We start from the raw sequence: 22598 nt of genomic DNA on the forward strand, positions 1-22598 counted from the left end.
TGCAGAAAGAATTATTGGCTCCTATTGATGTGGCGTGCTAAAGAAGATTACAGGGTGATTGTCCATCCTGTAGTTGTACTTACCCCAAGTCCTTACACACACCCAGGTGACAAAGTTTCAATGTTGCTTCTTGGTTCTGGACATTTTGCAAAGAGGAAAGTTCAGATCATGGGTCTAGACGAAATGGGGTTTGAGGTTTCAATAAGGAAAGAACCTAGGAGCAAGAGATAGAATCTTCTACCATGAGCTGATGCCTCTAAGTGATTGGCTTAGCTCCGGGGACTGGAGAAACACAGAGCATGGATGGTGACTGACATCTGAACTCATCAGATTCACACAAGGATCCTGAGAAAATCTCTGAAGTTTGTGCAGGGGATCCCAGTAAAAAGTATACTCTTGACTGAGGAACTGACATAAAACTGGATGGGTATCCTCTCATACCTGGCTTGCAGCTTTCAGATGCACATCTAAGAGGCGGCCTAATGAAGTCAGATGCCTATTTCCAGGGAACCATACCAGGCATGTCAATATCTGTGGGGTGACAAGATGTTACAGCTTACTCACCTGGCTGACTCATTGACTCTTAGGAACAGAAAGGTCTTTGAGTTGATTCAAGTGAGTGGTTCTCATACCTGGAACTGAAATCAGCCTGAAGCTTCTAAAACTAGAGAAACCCAGGGCATAGACTTACTGGGACAGAATTAGGATGATCTCAAGGGATAAGGATTGGGAATCTATGTATTTTTATACATTTAGACTAAACCCCATGTAAAGGGAGCCCATGGGCAAGCATGAGCCAATTAAGCTTATTTGGTGAATGCCATCATTCTATTCATTATTTTAAATATAGTTATCATTTCTGGAATATTCCTTAGAAAATCATGATTTAAATACTCTCCATAAGTGTATGATTCCTGGAACCACATCAGAATATTTTTTATACTGTGCCTCTTTGGGAAACTGAATGTCTGTTCCTAATCCTAGGATGAATATTTAGTGAAGGTGCTCCCTACTTCTGTGTGAAATGTGTGTGCATGTGTGTGTGTGTGTGTGTATGTGTGTGTGAGTGTGAGTGTGTGTGAGTGTGAGTGTGTGTGTGAGTGTGAGTGTGTGTATGAGTGTGAGCGTGTGTGTGAGTGTGTGTCTGTGTAAGCATGCTCACACAGTGTTTTCAGACTTGTTTCCAAAGAGTGAGTGGGGTGAACCCTGTCATTTCAGATATCATTTGACATGGCCCAGTCTGGGGGTGTCTCAGTTCCATCTGGATTGCACAGAGAGGCAGAGCAGCATGTAGTGAGAAAGCAGTAATGAGCTGCTTTCTTCAATGTTTAAGGCTATTATCGTTGACCTTAAAAGGACACTATTTGCCAGCATGACTATTGTAAAAGATATTCATTGATTGCATGAACAGTTAAAAAATATTTAGTTAGCTCAGGCTACAGGCCAGGTACTAATTTTATTCCAGGGATTCAGAAATTATTAACGCCTGGACCTTAGTCGTATGAGGCCACCAAGGTTTTGAGTTTAGTTGGGGAAATATATTTAGGTTTAGAGGATGTTGCTCCATCGCAGTGTGGTTAGGTGTTTGTACTTAATTCTCTAGCCCCATGGCTTACAAAATGTTCATTGACAGCAAAGAACACCTTGAGTAAAGTGGACCTAGCACTAGAAGGCCGGACACCGCTTACAAATCCTCTGTTCCCCATGGGCGCTTTGGGGAATTAGTTCACTCTCCACTAGTAACCCAGTCTCTATGGCTCCTGTTGAGCTTCTAATTCAGCCACACATACGCTGTTCCATAGTTATATGATCAGAGTGATTAATTCATCAAAAGTAAGATTCTAAAGCCTAATGGAATAGTATCTATGAAGTGACACACCCTTCTTTTAAAATTGATATGTTTTTTCTATTTTTTAAAAAGATTAACAAAAATAATCTAGGTTTTTAAAAGTCATTCAGTTTATTCCCATTTATTGCATTGCTGTGCATGTGGAATATGCTATGTTTTACATAGGTGATTTTAATTTACAATAATTCTGTGAAATCTTTATTATCTCCATTTTACAGATGGGGAATTGGAAGCATAGACAGGTAAACTAATTTGCCAAAAAGACAAAGAGAAAATAACAGAATCAGGATTCAAATGTAAGTTTATCTAATTCTAAAGCTCACAGTTTAAAGAAGAAAACTTCTCTACGCTGGTTTGATTATATTTACACACGTATGGACTTCCCTGGTAGCTCAGCTGATAAAGAATCCACGTGTAAGGCAGGAGACCCCGGTTCAGTTCCTGGGTCAGGAAGACCCCCTGGAGAAGGGATGGGCTACCCACTTCAGTATTCTTGGGCTTCTCTGGTGGCTCAGGCAGTGAAATATCCACCTGCAATGCGGGAGACCTGGGTTTGATCCCTGGGTTGGAAAGAACCCCTGGAGAAGGGAAAGGCTACTCTCTCCAGTATTCTTGCCTGGAGAAACCCATGGACAGAGGAGACTGGCAGACTACAGTCCATGGGGTTGCAAAGAGTCGGACACAACTGACTGACTTTCCCTTCCTACACACGTATGTATGTAGTATTGGAAGCTGTCATTCATCATCTGAATTTTAGGACCTCTTAGAGAATATCTAATCCTGAGTCTAAAATAGAAATTCTGTCTATAAAGATTTTTATTTGACTTCAGACACATAACAAGCGTCTACTGAGCATGTGTTTGACATTGTGACAAACACTGGGAAGCTAACACTGAGAATTCACATGCAATCTAATAACAGACAATTACAAAAATCGAATCAAATATTTGCAATTCTGTGATTATTGCAAAAGATAAATCCTAACTTCTCTTAGTCCTGGGAGAACCTGAAGAGCAGTACTAACTATAAAAGCCCATGTCAGTACTTATGGGAAAAAAAACCCTGGATTGGGGGCACAGATAAAATCACACATAAGGGAAAATTTAAAACATGGTACAGCAACTACCTCCCTCTATTTCATCTTAAGCACATGTTTCATGTTGAGTGAATAAGTCACATGAACTTGAAAACGAAGCATGGGTTTTAGAAAGAAAAATGAGTTTGTGTGCAAAGGCCTCTATTGTTTCCTGGGATCAATGCTATTGATTTTGCTCTATGGCACACAGGAGTCGAGGCTTTGAAATGTGGATGTTGACTAGCAGCAAAAAGCCAAGGATAACAGCTTGATAATGAGAGAGAATGACTTAAAGTTTCTCTGTCTAATCTCTTTAACAAGTGGTGCTGGGAAAACTGGTCAACCACTTGTAAAAGAATGAAACTAGACCACTTTCTAACACCACACACAAAAATAAACTCAAAATGGATTAAAGATCTAAACGTACGACCAGAAACTATAAAACTCCTAGAGGAGAACATAGGCAAAACACTCTCCGACATACATCACAGCAGGATCCTCTATGACCCACCTCCCAGAATATTGGAAATAAAAGCAAGAATAAACAAATGGGACCTAATTAACCTTAAAAGCTTCTGCACATCAAAGGAAACTATTAGCAAGGTGAAAAGGCAGCCTTCAGAATGGGAGAAAATAATAGCAAATGAAGCAACCGACAAACAACTAATCTCAAAAATATACAAGCAACTCCTACAGCTCAACTCCAGAAAAATAAATGACCCAATCAAAAAATGGGCCAAAGAACTAAATAGACATTTCTCCAAAGAAGACATACAGATGGCTAACAAACACATGAAAAGATGCTCAACATCACTCATTATCAGAGAAATGCAAATCAAAACCACTATGAGGTACCATTTCACACCAGTCAGAATGGCTGCGATCCAAAAGTCTACAAATAATAAATGCTGGAGAGGGTGTGGAGAAAAGGGAACCCTCTTACACTGTTGGTGGGAATGCAAACTAGTACAGCCACTATGGAGACCAGTGTGGAGATTCCTTAAAAAACTGGAAATAGAACTGCCTTATGATCCAGCAATCCCACTGCTGGGCATACACACTGAGGAAACCAGAAGGGAAAGAGACACGTGTACCCCAATGTTCATCGCAGCACTGTTTATAATAGCCAGGACATGGAAGCAACCTAGATGTCCATCAGCAGATGAATGGATAAGCAAGCTGTGGTACATATACACAATGGAGTATTACTCAGCCGTTAAAAAGAATACATTTGAATCAGTTCTAATGAGGTGGATGAAACTGGAGCCTATTATACAGAGTGAAGTAAGCCAGAAGGAAAAACATAAATACAGTATACTAACGCATATATATGGAATTTAGAAAGATGGTAACAATAACCCGGTGTACGAGACAGCAAAAGAGACACTGATGTATAGAACAGTCTTTTGGACTCTGTGGGAGAGGGAGAGGGTGGGAAGATTTGGGAGAATGGCATTGAAACATGTAAAATATCATGTAAGAAACGAGTTGCCAGTCCAGGTTCGATGCACGATACTGGATGCTTGGGGCTAGTGCACTGGGACGACCCAGAGCGATGGTATGGGGAGGGAGGAGGGAGGAGGGTTCAGGATGGGGAACACATGTATACCTGTGGCAGATTCATTTCGGTATTTGGCAAAACTAATACAATTATGTAAAGTTTAAAAATAAAATAAAATTAGAAAAAAAAAAAAGTTTCTCTGTCTACAACAGGAAGATTTTGATTTACCTCTGTTCCTCCAGCCTCAGAGTTTAAAGCAATTGTACATGTAGCACTTTAAGCAGTGAGCCTCCCAGGAGTGACAAGGTTATACTTGGAATGTCAGGAGCAGTTTTTGGCATTTAAGAGGAAAAAGAGGGTGGTAATAAGGACAATAAAATTGTCCTCGCCTCGCCTGATCGTAATGCTCTTTGACCTCATATCAGTACTATGGCCATAATTTTGTTGTGTAACAACCACCTTACCAGTGGAACTTATTGAGCTTACCTGTTTTCTGTCAGTTGGGTGGGGGTCAGCCGGTCTACACTGAACTTGGCTTATAGGGTATCTGGTCTCCTGTCTCAGTTGGGCTGACATGAGAGTCTGCTGTCGCCTGGGAGTCATCTATTCTGAGCTGATCCCAGCTGGTTCACAAGTCTCTCATCCTTCTCCTGGGTCAGCAATTTAGAGAGGACACATTTTCCTCATGACAGTGTCAAAAGTACAAGAATAACGCTAAGGACTTTTCAAGCTTTGATTCTTTAGTGCCCACTGATACTCCATGGCAAAGAGTCAAGAAAGGGTGAAGAACTGGAACCATCCTTGCGCTCTGTCCTATGTTTTCTATTAAATATGTTAAATGTAATATTCTGAATCAGAATCTCTATGAAAGGTGCCTGAGTCTCTGACTTGTCATCGAGCAAATTTGGATCTACAATAAAAATCATATTAACTTTATTTTGACATAATCATGTATGTATTGTGGAGAAGCAAATGGAAACCCACTCCAGTATTCTTGCCTGGAGAATTCTATAGATAGAGGAGCCAGGTGGGTACAGTTCATGGGGTCACAAAGAGTCAGACACGACTGAGAAAGCACTCACTCACTCACTCACTCACTCACATATATGTAGAGATGAATATATGTTCAATGTATCCAGTCATTTTGGAAAAGGCAAGCTAACAAAAATTCTTTCCAATGAAGCTTTGAATCTTTTCCCAGTAATATTTTTTTTTTTTGGTGACAGTTTTTTGAGATAGAATTTACATACCATACAATTCACTCATTTAAAGTGTACAGTTCAATTGTTCAGTTGCTCAGTCATGTCCAGCTCTTCACAACCCCATGGACTGCAGCATGCCAGACTTCTCTGTTCCTCACTGTCTCCTGGAGCTTGCTCAGACTCATGTCCATTGAGTCAATAATACCATCCAAGCATCTCATCCTCTGTACAATTCAGTGGCTGTTCATATATCCCCAGAGTTGGGCAGCCATTACCACAATCAATTCTAGAACATTTTCATCAACTCAAAAGGAAACCCATACTCTATAACTGTGACTCTTAAAAAACCTCTTTTCTCAGTTTTTCAACCAAAGGTTCCAATAACTTCCAAAAGGCAATTTTTTTTCTGGCTCCCCCAGAGTTTTGGAAATAACTGCATTATAGCATTTTTCACAGAGCATGGCTATTAGTGCTTTCTTTTTCTGTCTCTCCTATGCATCTGTAACTTCCTTGAAGAATACTGTGCCTTATGAAGCTTTACAGCTATACATTCAGCCTATATCTTCAGGTTCAAATAATGAAGGAAAGGAAGAGAGGAAAAAAGGAAGAAGAAAGAAATAAGAAGGAAGGAAAGAGGAAAGTTATAATCAAAATTTTGGTTTAGCCTATACGATATGATCCAGAGAAAATATCTCCATGACATATCTTGGCATATATTCCTGAAGTTAAAAAATATTTTTTTTTTCAAAGAGAAAAATTTTGAGTTTTGAGCAAAATTTTTTTGTACTAGCCACATTCTGGTAATTCTAGAGTTATTTCCTTCAGAACCCCCTAGGATTCTTCACTATATCATCATCATTTGTTTACACTGGTTACGGCTATATAATATATATATGTATGTATGGATTTTATATATATATATATATATATATATATAATCTTTATGTGTATATTTAGTCACTTCAGTTGTGTCCGACTCTTTTCAACTCTATGGACTGTAATCTGCCAGGCTCCTCTGTCCATGAGATTCTCCAGGCAAGAATACTGGAGTGGGTTGCCATGCCCTTCTCCAGGGGATCTTCCTGACCCAGAGATCGAACCTGCATCTCTTATGTCTCCTGCATTGGCAGCGGGTTCTTTACCACTAGCACCACCTGGTAGGCCCCAATCTTCTAAAGAGACAAATTTCTATATAGAGAGAGACAATTTTCTAACTCGTTTATTTTGAATCTTTTTGTGATTAAACAAGTTAGAACTAACATAGCAATCCGTAAGTAGATGGTTCAGAACTGATGCAGAGGCCTTGCTCCATAAGATTGTCTAAGAAGCCTGTCCTGTGCTTCATCATTTCCCAGGGTACCACCTCCAATTGTACTGTCTAGGATGACCCTCCAGTATCTCTGTGTTCCAGTCAGTTGAGGAAGGTTAGGGACTTTAAGAACGTAACTCAGAAGTTACAGCATCACTTCCAGGTACACTCTTCTGGTGGAATTAATCATATGGTCATACCTAGGAGCACAGGTGGCTGTGAAATATGCTTTTTACTCTGGTTGGCTCTGTATTCAGCTACAGATTGAGTGTTACTTTCCTTTCTAAAGGAAGAAAGAGAGACTGGATGTTAGGAAGCAGGTAGATGTGATTTCCATGCTGCTTTTACAGATACTAATTGGCAACATAAAACTGAGGTCCTATTAATTTTCTTTATTTTAAATTTTGTATCCTTTTTTTAAATTTTTATTTTATTTTTAGACTTTACATAATTGTATTAGTTTTGCCAAATATCTAAGGCCTGAAAACTTATCATGACTTCTAAATGTATTTTTGCTCTACCCTCCATGTTTAGACATGGTTTGTGGCATTAAAAAAAAAAATCAATGCCTTTACAGCATTGTTTTCTACTTTTTGTCGTTGAACATGTATTTCAGTTAAATTATGAAATAAATGGGTTTTGGTGAGCTAGCCTGGAAAACTTACAAACACAATATTGTTTCTATGGGAAAAAGACTTCAAATTCTTAAGAAAATCTGACAAAGAAATGTGCTTTTGAAATTGAACACATTTGAAAGGTGGGAACTGCTAAATGCACTCAGGTTTACACATATGAAATAACAGATGAGGTTTACTGGAACATTTTCCCAGTAATGACTTACCCAACACTCCAACAGCCTCAGTACTTGGCCAGAGCTAGCCAAGTCCAGATCCAGTTTCCTCCTTTCTCCATATGTTCATCAGGCACAGAACTGTTGGTTTCTCTTTTTCACTTCAAACATTTAGCCTGTTACTGGAAAGTTGTTTAGTTGGGAAGTTGTAACAAGAGTATAAATAGAAGATTAGATAAGGATAGTTTAAGACCTTTGAGTTATAAATTTAACCAAGACTTTAGAGACCATTCATTCAGCTCCAATACTTTGGCCACCTGATGTGAAGAGCTGCCTCATTTGAAAAGACCCTGATGCTGGGAAATACAAAAGGAGAAGAGGGCAGCCAAGGATGAGATGGTTGGATGGCATCACCTATTTAATGAACATGAACTTGGATGAATTCAAGGAGATGGTGAGGGACAGGGAGGCCTGGTGTGCTATAGTCCATGGGGTCGCAAAGAATCAGATATGACTTAGCAACTGAAGAAGAACAATATTTAATTTTAATAAATGTAATGATGGGGCTTCCCTGGTGGCTCAAAGGTAAAGGGTCTGCCTGCCAATGCAGGACACACGGGTTCCATCCCCGGATGGGAAAGATCCCCTGGAGGAGAAAATGGCAGCCCACTCAGTGTTCTTGCTGGGAAATCCATAGACAGAGGAGCTCGGTGGGCCACAGTCTATGGGGTTGCAAAAGAGTCAGGCATGACTTCATGACTAAACAACAACAAATGTAATGATGGCCTTCTTACTCTAGAAAGAAAATGGTTATGGATTTTACTTTTTTAGAAGTAACAAAATGCTTATGGATGCTAATGTTAAAATAGCTACTTATCGAATAGTTTGATTTCAAATCTCTGAATAAGTTTGTCAAAGGAGTTCTATGCTTTTAACTGTCTTCTCTCCCCAACCCCCACTATTTTGCCTGCTGCTGCTACTGCTAAGGCACTTCAGTCGTGTCCGACTCTGTGCGACCCCATAGACGGCAGCGCACCAGGCTCCCCTGTCCCTGGGATTCTCCAGGCAAGAACACTGGAGTGGGTTGCCATTTCCTTCTCCAATGCATGAAAGTGAAAAGTGAAAGGGAAGTCGCTCAGTCGTGTCCGACTCTTCGCGACCCCATGGACCACAGCCTACCAGGCTCCTCCGTCCATGGGATTTTCCAGGCAAGAGTACTGGAGTGGGGTGCCATTGCCTTCTCCAACTATTTTGCCTAAGCACGCGCTTAGCCTGAGAATTGAATAATCCAGTGTTGACTGTGGAATTTAACTCCCAGTTCAGTCTCAACCAGACCAGAAAGTTTTCTTTCATATACTGAACAAATTATTTATTACGTGCCTGTTAACAAAGCATTTGAATAATGTTCCGAGTACTGGGAAGCAGAGGTTAGGTAAGAGTCACAAACCTTGCTCTCAGTGAAGCCTATTCTCTGTTGGGAAAGATAAACAATAAGCAGGTAGTTACGACAGGTGTGAGGAGGGTTATACTGGATGATGTGGGGACAGATTGCAGGGGTGGATGGTTTAGTTTAAGGGTCACAGGAAACTTCCCCCAAGAATGAATCAAAGTATAAAACAAGTTCCCTAAGCAGAGAGCAGGTTACATCCCGTTTTATTCAGAGATTACATCACTGGCAAGCAAGTGGCCTGTGAGAGGAAGAGAAGAGGTTCCTTAGCGCCCATGGACCTGCCTCTGGGAAAACATCGGGCAGAGCACTTGGCACATTCCTGTCATAAAACTGAATCAGTGAATGGTGGAATTTCAGCCAGTCTTGATGATGACAAGAAAAGTTTTCTTCACATCCAAGGAGGGAGTAATGACCTAACATATCACCTTCTTGCAGACAAGATTAATCCTCTTTAAGATAGCTTAGAAACAGTTAAGCTGGTCAGAGGTTCCGGAATCTAAGGGAGGGAAAAAAAAGCACTGTCGAAGAGATGGTAATGAAGCAGCTATAGGATTGTGAAATCAGAGTGTCAGAAGCAGTAGGCTCTCTAGAAGCAGTCATGGCCGCATCTTCCATTTTAAAGGTAGAAAATAAAGTCCTTAAATATGTATGCACATGTATGTATGTGTGTCGGGGGGGTGGTATGGGCATGTAAGGAATGTATAGGCTTTAGAGTGCAGAGCTCTGAAAATGTCTTCTACTCAACAAGGGGAGCTTTAACAACTTAGAAATAAAATGAAAAATGATAAATTCAAATTTTGGCCAGAGAGAAGGATATTTGAAGATGAATTGGGTGATGACTCTGAATTAAACACGAGGATGAATAAAGGACATAGATTCCTTCCTCTCTTGTAAGGCACCTAAGGCATTGAAACACTGGAGTAAACCATCTCAAAACAATACAGAAGAAGTTGAGATTTCATCTACTCATTTTTAAAGTCATTAGTTGATTCATTCCTTCAGTGGTATTTCTTTGAGCAGATGATAGCAAGGAAGTACTGTGGTTATTTGTTATTGGATAAGACAGGATTTGTATCCTCATGGAATGTTCAATCTAGTGGGAGATGATAGGAGATTGAACTCAAGTGTTAAATTCTAGGATGGAGGGCTCTGTGACAAAGGTACTTAAGGACAATATGGTGATGTGTGTATAGGGATTTCCAATGAGGGCTTCCTGGAGGAGGTCACCTATAATTGCATGTCTGAAAGATGAATCAGGCATAATCAGGTGAAAACAGGCAGAGAATAATGAGAGCTCAATGTCTAAGGAATAGCTTATACAAAAGCACCGAAGTCAGAGCATAATAAGTCAGGGGCAAGCAGAACATGCAGACAGTTAGTTGGCTCTAGGTACAGTGCTGGGTTTAGGTTCTTAAGACAGATGAGATATGATTCTTGTTTGTTTGTAACAGGCCACCTTCTCCACCCCATCCTTCCACCAGGATTTTTTATAGAGACTTGTATATAAAAGGCTTCCCTGGTGGCTCAGTGGCAAAGAAACCGCCTGCCAATACAGGAGATGCAGGTTCGATTCCTTGGCTGGGAAGATCCCCTGGAGAACGAAATGGCAACCTACTCCAGTAGTGTTGCCTGGGAAATCCCGTGGACAGAAGAGCCTGGCAGGCTACAGTCCACGGGGTTGCAAAGAGTTGGATTCAACTTAGCCACTAAACCACCACCACTATAGCCAATTAACCATGTTGTGATGAGGGACTCAGCCATACATACACATGTATCCATTCTCTCCCTAACTTCCCTCCCATCCAGGCTGCCACATAACACAGAACAGAGCTCTATGTGCTATACAGTAGGTCCTCATTGGTTATCCATTTTAAATATAGCAGCGTGTGCATGTCCCTAACTAGCTTTTCCCCCTGTCTACCTTCCCCCTAGCAGCCATAAGCTCATTCTCTAAGTCTGTGAGTCTCTTTCTGTTTTGTAAGTTCATTTGTATCATATTTTTCTTAAGATTCCACATATAAGGAATGTCATACAGTAGTTCCCCTCTGTCTGACTTATTTCACTCACTTTGGCAATCTCTAGCATTCTCTAAGCCAAGAAATTTTGCAACACAGAGCACAAAGTACAAGTTTCAGAGTCCCCGAATTTCCCAGGTGGCTCAGTGGTAAAGAATCTGCCTGCCAATGCTGGAGACGGAGGTTCAATCCCTGGGAAGATCCCCTGAAGGAGGAAATGACAACCCACTCCAGTATTCTCGCCTGGGAAATCCCATGGACAGAGGAGCCTGGTGGGCTACAGCCCATGGGGTCACAAACAGTCAGACAAGACTCAGCAACTAAATAACAACAGCAGCTATGGATGGCATGTTTGTATCCCTGCTTAATGCATATGTTGAAACCTTATCCATAGTATGATGATTTTTGGAGATGGAGGTAGGGCCCTCATGAGTAGGGATAGTGCCTTTATTAGAGGAAACCCAGAGAGATCTCTCATCCCTTCTGCCATGTGAGGTTGTGGTAAGAAGGCTCCCACCAGATCTGCTGGCCACTTGATCTTGGACTTCCCAACCTCTGGAACTGTGACAAATTTCTGTTGTTTCTAACCCACCCAGTCTGTGGAATTCTGTTATAGCAGTCTGAATGGACTAAAATAACTGTCTTGGTGGATTTTCTGTAAAAGTCAAATCAGGGCTCAAACAAACAAACCAAAAAAGATAAACATGCAACAGAAACACCTAGGGACCAGCCAAGCCAGGCTGGTAGCAGGAGCAGACTGTTGTTTGCTGGAAATCCTGTCTGGTGAGAGACAAGTGGAGCATCAGGCTTCTGTATGAGCTTCACATTCAGGCCTTAAGCATCTTAGTGGTCTCTCTTAGTGTCTAGAGAGGAAGCAGGGGGCAGCACGCCCACACGACACCACTGTGCTCGCTTCTAAAGAACAGAAAACTCTTAAAGCCGGGGTGTGTGGCTGGATGTGCTCCCAGTGATTTTTTTTTTTTTCAATAACTTTTTAAATTATTCTTGGTTGTGTTGGGTCTTTGTTGCTGCCTGCAGGCCTTCTCTAGTTGCGGCGAGTAGGGGCTAGAATCTAATTGTGGTGCGTGGCCTTCTCATTGCAGTGGATTCTCTCGTTGCGGACCACAGGCTCTAGGGGCGCAGGCTTCAGTTGTAGTGACATGTGGACTCAGCAGTCGCAGCGCGCGGGCTCTAGAACTCGGGCTCAGTGGTTGTGGCGTGTGGGCTTAGTTGCTCTAAGGCATCTGGAATCTTCCCGGCCCAGGGATCGAACCCATGTCTCCTGCTTTGGCAGGAGTATCCTTATCCACTGTACCATGAGGGAAGTCCTTCCAGTGGTTCTATAACAAGAAGAGAAACCTGATGGAGCCTGAGTTTTAACTTAGTACATGGCTGCTCCAGTTAGAGGGTCTGTTTTTGGTTATTTGAGTGTGGTGCAGAGTGTACATTTAGAACTTGTCCCAGTTTTCTTGAAACTTGCTCTTCTTCACCTCATTACCAACTGGTAGCCATGCATCCAAATGCTAAGTTTTCTTAATTAAATATATGACAGTTTATAAAGATGACTTCTCTTTCCATTGTAATTAGATGTAAGTGATTCTGCTGTCTATACTAATTACTGTGTATCTGCCTCCTGAAGACTATATACGTATATGCATATATATAAAACTATATATGTATTTATATGCACATAAGCATATATGTGTGAACATATGTATGTGAATACATGTATGTGTATATATATATATATATACATACATACACACACATATAGAATTGACATTTTAATAACCTGCCTCTTGGGAGAATGCATCATTATAAAAATATCCCTGCCTTGGGTTGGTGGTTTTCTGATATTTCAATTTCAGTAGCTTCTTCCATATTAGGCTGCTTTCACCTCAGAGGAAATAATTATATCCAGGTTTGACTCTGTTCAATGGGGCGTGACTACAGCAGAATGGGTCTCTTCCTGAACAGAAGAAGAAAATTGAAAAGAAAAAAAAATAATAATAGAAATCTGACACACCAAACTCCAAATTATCTAAATCCATTTTCAATGAAAAGCTTGGTGGCTTGGTAAAGATGATGACTTTTGAAGGAAAAAAGATCCATTGAAAAATTCCATTTCCCATGCTGTAAGGTTAGGAGAATAAATTGCACCCGGGGAAGAGGGGAGATGCTCCTTTTGACATGTAATAAAGCAGGTGGCCTCATTTGAATTTTCCCATTAGGTCTCCTGGAGTGATCTCAGAAATATGTTGGCATTGCAAACTGTAACTCAGCCTTGGCTCTCTGACTCCAGGACTCAAACAGGTTTTCAAACAGAAGAATTAGAGTCTGGATTACTTGAAATGTCCAGCAGAAAGTTGTTTGTTATTGTGCTGGGTTTCCTATTTGCCATAGAATATTAAACAGGTTTCTTCTTTTCCACAGAATATTAATAACTGGATTGCAAAGTGGACAAGTGTCTTCCCTCCCAACCAGCCTTTTCCTTCTGTCCTCTCATCCTGTTTTCCCACCACAAGGATCGGTGGGGATGGTTCCACCCCATGTCAGGGAGGGGCTTTCTAGATGGAGCGTCTGATACTGACAGGTTTGTGTCTACAGCCAGAGACTATCAATCCCAATGGAGGCTTGCCCATGAAAGGTGTGATAAATAAGTCCATGGAGTGTCCACTTCATCCCTTTGTTCATTCGGCAGATGGAATTTTTTTTTTTTTTGGCTGTGCTGAGTCTTTTTTTTACTGTTTGGGCTTTTCTCTAGCTGTGGCTGGTGAGGGCTACTCTTTAGTTGCGGTGCGCGTACTTCTCACTGAGATGACTTCTCTTGTGCAGAGCGTGGGGTCTAGGGCACGCAGGTTCAGTAGTCATGGAACACGGTTTCAGTAGTTGCCGCACGTGGGCTCTAGAGCACAGGGTCGATAGTTGTGGCACACGAGCTTAGTTGCTCCACAGCATGTGGGGTCTTTCTGGACCAGGGGTCGCACCCATATCTCCTGCATTGAGCAGGTGGATTCTTTACCACTGAGTCATCAGGAAAACCCCTTAGCAGATGAATGTTGAAGGAAGCTAAACAATACAACCAACACGTTCCCTGTCCTCATGTGGTACACAATCAGGAGAGAGACAATAAAGAAAAGAGTTAGCAAAACATTAACTAATTGAAATTTTGAAAAGTTCTATGAAAAAGAAGTATAAGATAAGCAATGAGAAAATGTATCAGAGGGACTCAAAAGTATAGTTGCCCCACACAAGCTAATAATTTGGTATGCTTACAAATGTATTTATTGGAGGTAGGAAGAAACTGACTTAGAAAAAAGTCATTCCATTTTAGTAGTTCAATTCAGTTCGGTTGCTCAGTCATGTCCCACTCTTTGCAACCCCATGAACTGCAGCACTGCAGGCCTCCCTGTGCATCACCAACTCCTGGAGCTTGCTCAAACTCACATCCATCGCGTCAGAGATGCCATCCAACCACTTCATCCTCTGTCGTCCCCTTCTCCTCCTGCCTTCAATCTTTCCAAGCATCAGGGTCTTTTCTAGTGAATCAGCTCCTCGTATCAGGTGGTCAAAGTATTACAGCTTCAGCTTCATCATCAGTCCTTCCAATGAATATTCAGGATTGATTTCCTTTAGGATTGACTGGTTGGATCTCCATGCAATCCAAGGGACTTTCAAGAGTCTTGTCCAACAGTTCAAAACCATCAATTCTTTGGCGCTCAGCTTTCTTTATGGTCCAACTCTCACATCCATACAAGACTACTGGAAAAATCATAGCTTGACTAGGGGGACTTTTGCTGGTAAAGTAATGTCTCTGCTTTTTAACTTGCTCTCTAGGTTGGTCATAACTTTTCTTCCAAGGAGCAAGCATCTTTTAATTTAATGGCTGCAGTTAACATCTGCAGTGATTTTGGAGCCCAAGAAAATAAAGTCTGCCACTGTTTCCATTGTTTCCCCATCTATTTGCCATGAAGTGATGGGACCAGATGCCATGATCTGAGTTTTTCTGAATGTTATGTTTTTAGCCAGCTTTTTAACTCTCCTCTTTCACTTTCATCAAGAGGCTCTTTAGTTCCTCTTCACTTTCTGCCATAAGGATGGTGTCATCTTCATATCTGAGGTTATTGATATTTCTCCCAGCAATCTTGATTCCAGCTTGTGCTTCATCCAGCCCAGCGTTTTACATGATGTATTCTGCATTGAAGTAAATAAGCAGGGTGACAATATACAGCCTTGACATACTCCTTTCCCAATTTGGAACCAGTCCATTGTTCCATGTCCATTTTACTAAAGATCTTTTCAGGATATGTATGTGAGTGAGAGTACGTATTAATGTGGTAGACAGGCATGGATTTATCAATGTGCTTTGTGAGATGATCTCAGATCTGTCGCTAGCAGCTTTTGCAGAGTGACAGATCCACCAGGTCGGAGGAGTACAAGTCTGTCTTCCATCTTTGTTTAGGCTGGTGACCCAGTCCTAACATCTGCATTCTGGGTGCACCATTTCTTCTTCTACCATAGCTGGGAAGGTTACAGAATGCTTCCAAGCATCTCACACAACCTAATGGCTTTCTCCTTTTAGTTCTTGCTACATCTATGGGGCCCCCATATGACACTGCTAGGGACTCTCAGCAATTATCTTGCTATAACTGAGTGGGATATTTGGTGGTGGGAGGTGGGTGGTTGGAAATCACGCTAATTATTAAGGGAGGTAGAAAAGAGGCAAGAATTAAAGGAAAGCATTCTGTTCCTGGCAGTGCCACCCCATCTATAACCCATGGGCCAGTGAAGAGTTATACCTCAATTAACCAACTGATCTAATGGGCATTTGTGGGAGAGTCTGGGGGAACCTGACCTCATGCAAAATCTAAACACATTTGTCTTTTGCTCTGGTCACCCGTGTTCTCCAACAGTACCCTTACTCTTAGCCCTTGATGTCTTCCAGCGCCCCAGTATTGGCTTCCCCCATTGCTCAGTGGTAAAGAATCTGCCTGCCAAGAAGGCGATGCAGGTTTGAGTTTGGTCCCTGGGTGCGGAAGATCCCCTGGAGAAGAAAATAGCAACCCACTCCAGTATTTTGCCTGGGAAGTCCCATGGACAGAGGAGCCTGGCGGGACTACAGTCCACAGGATAGCAAAAGAATCAGACACGGCTTAGTGACTCAACAGTAACAACAACAACAATGCGCCTATGTAACCTCTGCCTGTGTCCAGACAGCCCAAGGCTCCGGCTGCAAGCTGACTACAAGGATGCACACGGTTCAGCACTACACGACGTAGGTGGTCCTCGTATGTGGCTGCATTCTTCAGTGCTGTGCGTCATTTTGATTCCTTTGAATTGCATTCCATGTGTGAGTGTTACCTGCCTACTTACCTGATCAGGGAGATCCTGATCGGTAGACTCAGTGTTTAATTCACCTGTGTCCCCTGACCCATAGTAAGTATCCCAGTAATGGCTGAAGCATGAAGAAAACTTCCTCTGTCTGCCTCTTGCTAGACTCCAGCAGACACTGGAAGCTGGTGGGAGGTCTGTGTATCCAAAAATAAAACTGATAGCAGCAGAGCCTGTAATTTGGCTTGCCTGAGAGAGGTGGGTGGAACAAACAGAGGGCACAGCCATGGAACCTGTGGCTTGCCTGTAGCCAGACTTCCAAAAAACTTATGCTAGATTAATTAAAATTGTATACCAAAATAGTTCCATCCATTAATTCACTTCCACTGACAAGCAGAATTGATAGTCTTGCATACTTTAAGCAAAATGTTTTCTACATTTCCATAGTTCTTATTCTCGCTTAAGTTTTCTTTTGCAATTTCCCGAGACAGCATCTTGTGAAACATGTTAAATGATCCAATATGTGTATATGAAAATAATTTGCTCCCATTTCACTCCATGAATTAGGAGTCCAGATCTCAGCTGACTGCTGATAATATGCATCTTTTTTTTGCCATGTATTTATTTATTGGGCAGCACCCTGTCTTAGCTGGGTCTTGTATGATCTTTGTTGTGACATTTCAACTCTTAGTTGTGGCATGTGGGGTTCAATTCCCTGACCAGGGTCTAAATCCAGGTCTCCTGTATTGAGAGCAAGGGGTCTTAGCCACTACACTACTCAGAAGGTCCCCCCCTTTCTAAAAAATTGATTAATTTATTTGGCTGTGCCCTGTCTTAGCTTGCATCTCTTAAAAAATATGCATCACAGGTGGGCTCAGCCCAGCAAGAAATATTTGCTTCAGTTTATACTCAACATATGATTAACATTTCTGAAATTAAGATTGGTTTGTGTGTTTTGTTAGTTTACTGTGTAAACCTGAGTTAATTGCTTCCAAAGTTCTATATTTCAGTGATGTCCTAGAGGAAAGGTCAGCAAACTATGGCCCACAGGTCAAATCCAGCCTGCCACCTGTTTTGGTGAAAAAGGTTGTTTTGGAACCCACAGCTACACCTGTTCGTTTATGTATTATCTGTACTGGCTTTCACACTACAGCAGCAGGATTGAGTAGATGCACCAGAAACTATACGACCCATAGAGCTGAAAATATTTACTATCTGGCTCTTCATAGGAAAATGCACTGTTGATGTTTGAACGGCCTATATAAATCAGTGCCCCGTGGCTGCCCAGTCTGATGAACTCACCTAATCTGACATGGCAGAACAAAGAAGCTCAAAAGATAAGTAGTGAAAGTGAAAGTTGCTCAGTTGTATCTAACTCTCTGAGACCCCATACAGTCAATGGAATTCTCCAGGCCAGAATACTGGAGTGGGTTGCTGTTCCCAACCCAAAAGACTAGTAGAGATAAGTCCAGTATTCTTGGGCTTCCCTTGTGGCTCAGCTGGTAAAGAATCACCTGCAATGCAGGAGACCTGGGTTCGATCTCTGGGTTGGGAAGATCCCCTGGAGAAGGGGAATGGCAACCCACTCCAGTGTTCTGACCTGGAGAACTCCATGGACTATATAGGCCATGGGGTTGCAAAGAGTCGAACACGACTGAGTGACTTTCACTCACTCAAATAAATGGCAGGGGGAGCAGCCCTGAGCCTGGAAAGCCATCAGTCAGGGAGGAATCTGTTGTATTTGAGGAATCAAAAGGAGGCTGCCTTGATCAGAGCTGAGAGTCAGAAAGAGTTGTTCACGGTGAGACTGTAAAAGCCCACCAAAGCCATATCACACAAAGCCTTGTAAATCATGAAATTTCCAGATATTTTGACCATTTTAGACTTTGAATGTCCTGAGACTGCATTGAAAGTTAAAACTACAGAGGTGTGGTGTCTTTTGTCACTTTCGTATCTTGTGTCCATGAGCTTGAAGTTGGAGCGCTGTCAGCTTTCCCCTTGCCAAGATGGCCGTTGATGTTTTGGGATTCACCCCAGTCAGCCTGGAACATCTCCTCTTATTCTGGATGTGCAGCTGCCCTCCAGCCCACCATGGGAAAGCGCAGTGGGGGAATCGACCATTCTCTGAGGGCCAGTGAGCACAGATCTGGCCAACACCTTCTGGCTTCACGAGTCTCCATTCCAGAGCTTCCATGAACCTCAGAGACCACGTCAGATTTGACTGGAGTGGGCATGAGAGGGGAGAAGTCAGACCCACAAAGTCTGGTCTTACCGTGTCAGCTCTCAAGTGCTGATGTTATGGGGTCCACCGAGCACAAAAGCAGCAGGCTGAACTCTCAGAAAACAGAGACAAAAAGAAGTATATGGGAAATTAGTTAGAAGGAGATTTGAGTTTTAACTTTCAGCCTCCCAAGCTGTGTGAGATGTAGGCAACTGGCTGCCTCTCTCTGAGCCTGAGTTTCCCTGTCTATTAAAGGAGGATACCAATATTAAGCTGGTAGAATTATGGTGATTATATGAGATGAGATACTAGTGCAGAGTCTGGCGGCAGAACCACTGATTATTGATCAGGGATGATTTCACTGGCCTTTGGCTAGATTGTTTGCAGATCTCTTTCTCTTCCTCTGAAGGGACACATATTACACAGAATATTTGGCTGGACTGGGCTGGCAGTGGAGCAACGTCACATGCTTGCACTGGGCGGCCCGGGATTACATCAGAGACAGCATCCGCGCCTGTGCTCCCCCAGTGCGTCTCTCCCCGCCTTCAAATGAGGCCTCCTCCGTCTGTCACAAAGTCCAAGAAAAGGTTCCGGTCCCTTGAGGTTGGAGAAGAAAGCAGCTGCAAAGAAACAAGCTATTAATATTAATGTTCCAGGAAAAAGAGAAGAGAGAAAGGACACGAGCGCCCAGAAAGAATGACTCCATCTGGCTTTGATGTGTTCCTTTCCACAGGATGGCAGCAGCCCGGAGAATACTGAATAGTGAGGAGGAGGGAAGAGAGGAGGTGGAGGTGGCCTGGCAGCATCTGAGGGATTATGTGAGCTGTGGGGAGTCGGTTCTGTCTAGACAAAAAGTCAGCCAGCCACACCACCATCTGCAACTATCAGAGAACAAGCCAGCAAGGGAAAGGGGAGTCCCTGGGAGCCCTGTTTGTTCCAATGAGCGGGTGTAGGATATTCTTTGTAAAGGACTATTGTTGTGCTAAACCTGGGGAGAGGGGGCACCTGGTATTACTGAGACTCTTCCCAAAGGTCTGCTTTTTTTGTGGATCTCTTCAGCCAAAGGTATTCTTTCTTTGCCTCTCCATTGAGGTCCTGTGATACCTTTTAATTTCTCACATGGGTATCTTGTGTGATACTTAAGAGGTCAATCTGAAGTTTGACCTAGATTTAGTTCCTACCTGTATGTCTCTCTGGCCTTGCATGGTGGGCAAATCACTCTGAGGGCCTCTGTTTTCTCTTCTGTAAGTAGTGTAAGAAGTAGTGAGGTAGTAGTTTGTGTATAGGCTCTAACAACAGTGGCTGGTCTTACAACTGCTAGAGCCTGTTTTTTCTCTTCCCCAAACCAGAGACAGCAGAGGGCAAGGCAGTGAAGGAGTGACAGCAAATGGAAACATCTTGGGATAATCACTTACTAGCTGCACAGATGTTTCATATTCTGCTGAAGGAAGCAAGTTTCCTTGGAATACTTGAGGTAAGGCCTCTGTATGTTGAGTGAACTTTGACCCTTTTGCACAGTAGAAACTGAGACTCAACCTGCCAACTCCACAGAAGTAATAGAGATCTCAACACATGAAGAAGCATTTCAGACTAGATCAGCTGGGAGGTGTGACATTTAATTTAAAGAATTTAAGAATTGATAATTTGTGACATGTTGGAGGTATTAGCTAATATGATTAGTGTGATAATCACATTGCATAAGTAAATGTTTCAGATCAACATGTTGTGTATCTTAAACTTACACAATGTTGTTTGTCAATTATATCTCAACTTAAAAAATAACAGAAAAGGCAAAAGGAAGAGGAATTAGATGAGAGCTTAGACTATGTCTGGCTAACTATTTTCATTTCCTTTGTGATGAGGAATGATGGTTGGGTAGCAGAAACCCACCAAACAGTATCTGTAGTCTGTTGTACAATATAAAAATTTAGTCCATTGTTCAGTAAACCCTATGTACCATATTATATAGTGGCAATAGTCGTGTTCAGTTATATCTTTTGATCGTCTTTGTAGAAGCTCACATTAAAGAACCCTTTAGGTATGAAATTCATCTGGTTAGGACCATACCTGAATATTGTTGACAACATTTAGTTGCCCAGAGACAGGAAAATCTTATTAGGCAAATCCCCTTAAGAATGCAGCATTAGAGAAAATATGTCCTTAAGCAATCTTGGAATGGAGAGTTTCCTCCCAAACAAGTTGTAAAACCCCCCGGTGGCTGAGAGGTTAAAGTGTCTGCCTGCAGTGCAGGAGACCTAAGTTTGATCCCTGAGTCTAGAAGATCCACTGGAGAAGGAAATGGCAACCCACTCCAGTATTCTTGCCTGGAGAATCCCATGGTGGGATTCTGGGAGCCTGGTGGGCTACAGTCCACAGGGTCGCAAAGAGTCGGACACGACTGAGCGACTTCACTTTCACTTTTCTTTCTAAGAGAAAAGACTGAAAAAATTGGCTACATAAAATTATAACATTTCCGTCCAGGAGAAAAAGTGTAATGAATGACACTTAAAGGACTGTTTTTCTCAACAGATAAAGTGAGAGTGAAAGTTGCTCAATCATGTCCAACTCTTTGAAACCCCATGGACTATACAGTCCATAGAATTTTCTAGGCCAGAATACTGGAGTGGGTAGCTTTTCCCTTCTCCAGGGGATCTTCCCGACCTAAGGATCGAACCCAGGTCTCCTGCATAATGAGCTATTACAAATTAGTAAGAGATCATTTGGTCAAAAGAAACATGAGTAAGCTGATTGATTAAAAAAAAAAATTGGCTTATTAGCATATGGAAAAATGCTCAGCATCGTGTATAATTAAAGAAATGAACATTACACCACCAGTGAGGAGTTTGTCCAGGTTGGATTGGTTTGTCAGTTTGATTATCATCATATTGGTGAGGTGTGAAGAAATAAGAATTTTTATCAAGAACAGATACAGATTTTTGGAGGGCAATTTGACAGTAACTATCAAATTTAATACAAATGCTTGGTCAAGGACTAATATTTTATTTTTATTTTTTGAACTGCAAGAATTCCCTCATCATTTATTCTTCAGAAATCGAGACACAGTGTGGAAGAGAGGATGCATGCCTTTGCTTTCTGGCCTCCCTGGGATCACAAGAGGAAAGAGAACACAGACCGCTATCAGTACAGAAAGTATTTTTATAGAAGGGAGGAGGAGCTTTCCACCCCGTTTGTAAGACCTGGTCTGAAGGAGAGGGGCCAGACCCCAGGGTCCTCTTGAAGGACTAATATTTTAAATAAGGTATTTTACCCACGCATATGCACAGATGAACGTGTACTTGGATTGTTTTGTAGTATGTAAAGTTAACACCAAAGACTAGCGGCAAATTCAATCAGGAAGATACTGTGAAGTAAACTACTGTAAATCTATAAAATGGAATACTACACAGCTCTGACAAAGATGACAAAGAACAGTATGTGTGTGTGTCTGAAATATGTATATTTTGAAATGTGTGTGTGAAATATATATGGTCTTGAGATTCAGTTAAATTAATTATGTCCTTTTATACCCATCTTTAACCTTTCTTTGTTGCAAGTGTGCTACATATGTAAAATTGCACAAAGCAGAATACACAGCTCAATGAATGAGAACAAAATGAATATCATGTAACTGCTAATCTGATGAAGAAAGAGAACTCTGTCTATACCCTTTCTTTTTGTCTACAAGCTCATGGATAATTTCCGTCATTCAAAGCTTCTGTTTCCTTACCTATGATTGGGAACACTGAAAATAGTTAACACCACTGTTCTCTCCTATCTGAAAATGTCTTTGTGAGAATCACATGACTTAGTGTTAATGTTGTTCTTCTAAGTGACAGAGAGCTCTGCAAATGAGGA

The 22598-nt window shown here is 41.8% G+C and overlaps 1 protein-coding gene across 9 annotated transcripts in view; it reads left to right on the forward strand.

The window, feature by feature from the left end:
- Positions 1-22250, forward strand: part of LOC147359619 (uncharacterized) — a 134603-nt gene extending 112353 nt beyond the window's left edge. For 2 of the 9 annotated variants that reach the window (XM_086337240.1, XM_086337245.1), the window contains 2 exons: positions 20093-20217; positions 21768-22250. The gene's annotated coding sequence lies outside the window, so the exon portion shown is untranslated. Of the gene's footprint in view, positions 1-16136; positions 16542-20092; positions 20218-21767 lie in introns of all 9 variants that reach the window. The other 7 variants (XM_086337246.1, XM_086337250.1, XM_086337241.1 and 4 more) reach the window with 6 other exon arrangements.
- Positions 22251-22598: the final 348 nt, after the last annotated feature.

The sequence above is a fragment of the Bos grunniens genome, chromosome 14 (assembly GCF_055505025.1).
Source record: "Bos grunniens cultivar Pamir isolate PY7600 chromosome 14, Bosgru_T2T1.0, whole genome shotgun sequence".
NCBI classification, from domain to species: domain Eukaryota; kingdom Metazoa; phylum Chordata; class Mammalia; order Artiodactyla; family Bovidae; genus Bos; species Bos grunniens.